We start from the raw sequence: 6128 nt of genomic DNA, 5'->3' as shown, positions 1-6128 counted from the left end.
TAGTTTAAAGTTGGTTCAAATTTCAAAAGAAACCAATTCAAAGCTTTTTAATCATCTATGAAGCATTTGAGGTTGCTGTGGGTTTAAAACAGAAAGGGCCGCAAAAACGTTGCAGTATCTGATGTGAGGGCCACATTATCAACATTCATGACAGCATTTAGAATAATTATCAATCTGAGCATTAACACAGGAGAAAACAAAGGCTTTGTGTGTTTTTGAAGTAATTTTGTGCTTGTTTTGTAAATCTTTTTGTATTTTTACTCATCCATTAACCAAAGATTTTTTTGTTTGTAATTAGAGTTTTTTTTTTTAATTGAACATTTTCTTGGTACATTACAAAATCACAATCCACACTCAATAAGGCGGCTGTACATATGCATAGATACATTCATGGATGGGGGTTATTGTACAAGGTAAAAATAATAACATAATAAGAAACAATCACTATAGTAATGGATGGAGTTAAGCAGTGCTGGAATCACATCTCATCCTGACTGGTGTTTATAGTAATGTAGGACCAAAATGTGTCCCAAGCTGATGTGCTGTCCTTATTTTTAATCTGTTTAGCATGCATTCATATGAGGCCATTTTTGTTATTATATAGTATGCCCATTCCTTAATATGTGGGGTGATCGGAGCTTTCCAATGTTTAAGGATAACCCTGACTGCCACTGATACCCCAACCATAATAACTGAAAATTTCCCAATTGATATATTAGTTATCCTTCCTTTATCGCCCAGTAAACACAGTCCAGGACAACATGGTACAGGCTTTCCCAACCATTCACTAAGGACATGGATGACGTCCACCCAAAAGCGTTAAATAATTGGGCATTCCCACAAACAATGCATAAGAGTACCAGTATCATTCTGACATTTCCAACACAATGTATTGTTCATAAGACCTGCCCTATGCAATCTCACTGGAGTCCAATAATACCTTTGCAATATCTTATATTGTGTAAGTTTTTTTTTACATTCTCTCACAAATTTTCCATTTTCTGATAGAATCCTTAGCCATTCATTATCCCCAAATATAACCCCTATATCGTTTCCCCATAAACCCTTCAGTGCTTTACAGTCATAACTAATTACATCATTGATTCTTCTGTAGAATAACGAAGCTCGATGATGGTGAGATGGTAGGGTCAAATAGTCCAGAATGTGGTTCACTCCTGCATGCTGGGGCAATGACATAACACAACTCCTTATCTGAAGATATTTCCAAAAATGTCCTTTCCCACACAGGTTATATCTGTTCATTAAATCATTATATCACATAAATATACCGTTCTTATAAAGATCATCCAATGAACATATTCGATGATCATACCAACTTTTCCAGTAGACCGGTGCTTTTCCAACACAAATAGCAGGATTCTGCCACAAGGAGGAGAAAGATTGTTTACAATGTGGTAATTTAAACATCTTGTGGACCTTCATCCAGATTTCCTTTGAATGCAATATAATAGGATTGGAATTTTTATTCGAAATCTGGGAGAGACACTCTATAGTTGTGAAGGGGTGGGATAACGATTTCTCAATAATTACCCAGTCTAATTGATCATGCCCTGTCCAATGTAGGGCAATTTTTGCCATTTCAAAGCAGATGTAATATAATTTGGGGTCCGGTAAACTCAATCCTCCTTTTTCCCTAAACATAGTTTAGATAACTTGATTCTTCGCCTTTCCCTTCCCAAAGTAAATGTTTAACTATCACATCATATTGGTTAAATATGGACGATGGTACAGTGATCGGCAGCATCATAAGGGGATAATTGACCTGTGGTGAAACAACCATTATGATTACATTCACTTTTTCCCAAATTGTCAGCTTGAGTCTTTCTCATTTGTCAAAATTGGCTCTAAATTTAGTGTTGGTATTTTTTCCAGCTCCCTACTCAATTTAATACCCATATAATTCATTCCATTCGAAATCCATTTGAAGCCAAATTTTCCCGTTACATTTCCACTATAAATTCCACATATAGGCATTGCCTCTGATTTGACCCAATTGATTTTGTATCCTGAGACTTTGGAATAAGATTGTATTAAATCCATTAAATGAGATATTGAGTGACTTGGGTCCTCCAATAGGACTAAAAGATCATCTGCGTAAAGCAGCAGCTTGTGTTGTTTACCACCTCCTTCTAATCCCTTTATATCTAAATTTCCTCTTATGGCGACAGTAAGTGGTTCCAGTGAGATATTAAACAATAAAGAGGGCACCCCTGTCTCATAGCTCTCTTTAAAACAATGCCATTAGTTATAATTGACGCCATTAGTTATATTTGATGCTTTAGGACTTCTATACAACATTTTGACCCAAGTGATGAATGAAGTTGAGAATCCAAAATTGAGCAAAGCAGCAAATAAAAAGTCCCACTGAACACGATAAAAAGCCTTCTCCGCCTCAAGGGAGAGGACGACTATAGGACTATTTTTCTCACAATTGAGACTTATTAAATGCAGTGGTCTTCTCATATTATCTGTTGAAGATCTGTTTTTCATAAATCCTACTTGATCTGTGTGTATGATATTTGCTAAAACTTTCTTCAAACGGGTTGCTAATATTTTGGTCAAGATCTTAAAATCTACATTTAGTAGGCTAATAGGCCGGAGGGCTGTAACCAGTCTCTATCCTTCTTTGGTATAACTGTAATTAAAGCCTTATCAAAAGTTGTGGGAAGACATTGTGAATTTTATTTGTAATTTTCTAAATTTCTCTGTTATTTTTGTGTATTTTAAGTTGTCTTGTCAGTTATTTGTTCTCATTTTGTGTATTTTTGATGTTATTCTATGTGTGTTTCTGTTATTTTTGTTGTCCTGTAATTTCATTTTTTTTTCCCAAGTCATTTTGTTCATTTACCTTTGGGGGCTGTACAAAATTTGACCTGATTTAACAACATAATTTAAATCAACACAAACAGAAGTATACGTAGACACTGGTAAACACCACAGAGAAAATGTCCTTAATAAAATAAGAAATATAATAATTTAAAAAAAATAAGATTAACATCCAACCTATTGAAAACTGTATTGGATTGGGATTTTTTGGTTGCAAAGTATTGCACAACGATGTAACTATTTAGCTTGTGTGAGAAACTGCACATGAAATGAAATTTCATGTGATTCCTATAAGACAAGTGTTTCTCAAATGGGGGTACTGGAGTTAGAGAGAATGGAAAATTAACAAATAAAAGCATTAAAAATATGGGGTTTCTAATGTTTATTTTTAGTTAAAAATGATAATCACAATAAATATGATGGAAATGATCTTGACTAGAACATGAACTGAAAATACAAGGATCAGTGTTGGTCCAACACCAGGCAGGAGAGGATCAGGAATGATAACTATAGAAATACATTTATTCAAGAAGCACTAACTACCAGTTATTTACATGACATTCTTTAAAATGTGTGTTATCACTCATTATTCCATCATTATGCTCAATAGTTGTATTCTGAGCAAAATGTTTGGGGGGGTACTTGAATTCAGAAATAAGAAAAAGGGGTACTCGAGCCAAAAAGGTTTGAGAACCACTGCTATAAGAGAATGCAAACATGTGGATAAACAACAAGACTTGATTTGTTGTTCACAAGAATGAACTTCTATTGAAACAGCAATAGACATAAACATGCCCAATTATAGCAACAATACTCATTTTTAACAACAGTCCAATTGGCTGGTAACAAAAAACAAAGACAACACATCAAAATAAAACACATAACAAAACACTGACAAAATAACGTAAAAGGTCAATAAGACAATAAACATTTATGTAATATTGTCTTTGTCAGTGATATCATTTGTTTGGATTTTTTTTGGCCTCTGAAGAGTGAAGCAGAGCTCCACTGTTGATATTAGTCACAGTCAGGGCCAACGCCTATAACTTGCACAATATTTTATCCACCAAAGCAGAGAAAACACAACACACCATGTTCCTTTTAACGACCCTTCGGCCTCTGTAATCTCTGCTGTGGAGGGAGGAGTGAGTTTACAGGAGGTTAACGACGAGGACGCCAAGTTTACTGTAAGACAGAACAAACATGTTTGGGGAAAAAAAGCTGCCAAATGTGACTAAATCTATTTGTGTAGATGTACTTTGGATGAATTACTTTGTGTATCATTTATTTAATCCTCCATGGACACACACGCAAGTACTTGACATTTGTGCTTCATTAAATGTTTATAACTGATAGACTCATCACCTTTGGGTGAACTTTCATCAGCAATACTTCTTTATTCATACAGCCAAGTGTGTTCTCTGGTTTTTAACAACTGTTTGCATATCAGAAGCTGAAGTTGCGTGTGTGTGTGTGTGTGTTACTTTACCTCTCAGTACCAACTCACAGCTTCTGCAGTCTAAGCTGTGGATGCAAACCAGAGCACCATGTGAGAGGATGAGCTGGAGGAGAGTTTGATGTGATTTTCCACGTCTCCACTGGGCTGCTTTCTGCTTTAATGACATCATGTCATAACAAAAAAGACCAACTCTCATCCAACAAGATTATGTCAGCATTAAGACTTTGTTTTGAAGACTTACACAATAGGAAAGTTGTGGCCACACATGTGATGAGGTTTGTGTGCGAGAGTTTTTTGCAGACACCGCCCAACATTTCAGTGGTAAATACTCTGATGAGTTTCACAAAGCAAATACTGTACCTCACAGTGCGTCTCTGTCACTTTCCTGCCACCTAGTGCAATCTGTAAGACATGACTGATTCTGTGCTGCACATTTCTCAAACATGGCAGAGCCAAAGTCTAAATTATTCCCCAAGGTAAGTGCAAAAATGCAGAAAACAATAGCAAAAAAACACAAAATTAAAACAAAAATGACTCTACAAACACAATGACAACAAAGATGCACAAATCTACTGGCAAAACACACAACACATGGAAAATATGCAACGTGAAGAGAAAAATACAGAAAAATACAGAAAATTACTCAAAAAACATAAATAACGACAACAAAAGCACACTTAGTGACTCCTAAACAACAGAAAACAACAATACACACTTACAAAATGAAGGAAATATATACTAAATTACATAAAAATGTAGACATACAACAACAAAAATACACACGAAATTCAAATAACACAAAAAACAACAAAACCAGACAAAAAGAGAGAAAAAAGAAAAGAAAAATGACAACACAATATACCAAGCAACAACAAAAACACACAAGATGCACAAAATTACTTGCAAAACCCACAAGACAACAACAAAACCACACAAAATTAAACCAAATATGACTCTACATACACAATGACACAAAGGCGCACAAAATTACTTGCAAAACACAAAAGACTATAAAAACACATCAAATGACAGAAAATATACAAAATGACATGAAAAATACAGAAAATGACTCCAAAACACACATAACGACAACAAAAACACAGTCACTCAAAAAACAGAAAGAAAAATGTACAAAATGACAGAAAAATGTAGAAAAGCAACAACAACAAAAAACACAAAGGGAATCCTAATAATAGAACAAGAACAAATGCAAACAAAATGAAGAAAAAAATGCAAAATAACACCAAAAAAACAGAAAAATATACAAAGCGACAACAAAAATACACAATAAAAAAAATACATTAAATGATCACAAAATTACACAAAATGACTGAAAAACAGACAGTACAACAACAAAAAAAACCACAAAATTACTAAAAACTATACAAAGTGACAACAAAAATAGACAAGATGAATCTAAAAAAAGTCAGACTTCTTCCAAATCCTTTTTTGAACGTGTAAATATTTTATTGAAATCTTCTTGCTTTGTGTTTTTGACTTGTTTTGTGACATTCCTTTTATTATATATATATATAAATTGGTTTTTTTGTTTTTACATGTTCAAAAATAGATAAATCAAATAAAATAAAATGTAAAAAAAAGCGCATAAAGTGAAAGATGTTCTTAAATGATCACAAAAAAACACAAAATTACTCAAATATTTGGAAATTAACTTGTTTTGTGACATTCCTTTAATTGTATGTATATTGTTTTTGTTTTCACATTTTCAAAAATAAACAAATCAAATCAACTAAAATTTAAAAAATGCACATAAAATGAGAGAAAATTATCCTAAATGATCCCAAAAACCCACAAAATTACT

This window comes from Gouania willdenowi, chromosome 6 (assembly GCF_900634775.1).
Source record: "Gouania willdenowi chromosome 6, fGouWil2.1, whole genome shotgun sequence".
NCBI classification, from domain to species: domain Eukaryota; kingdom Metazoa; phylum Chordata; class Actinopteri; order Blenniiformes; family Gobiesocidae; genus Gouania; species Gouania willdenowi.
The sequence above is the reverse complement of the archived record's forward strand: the minus strand, read 5'-3'. Positions refer to the sequence as shown.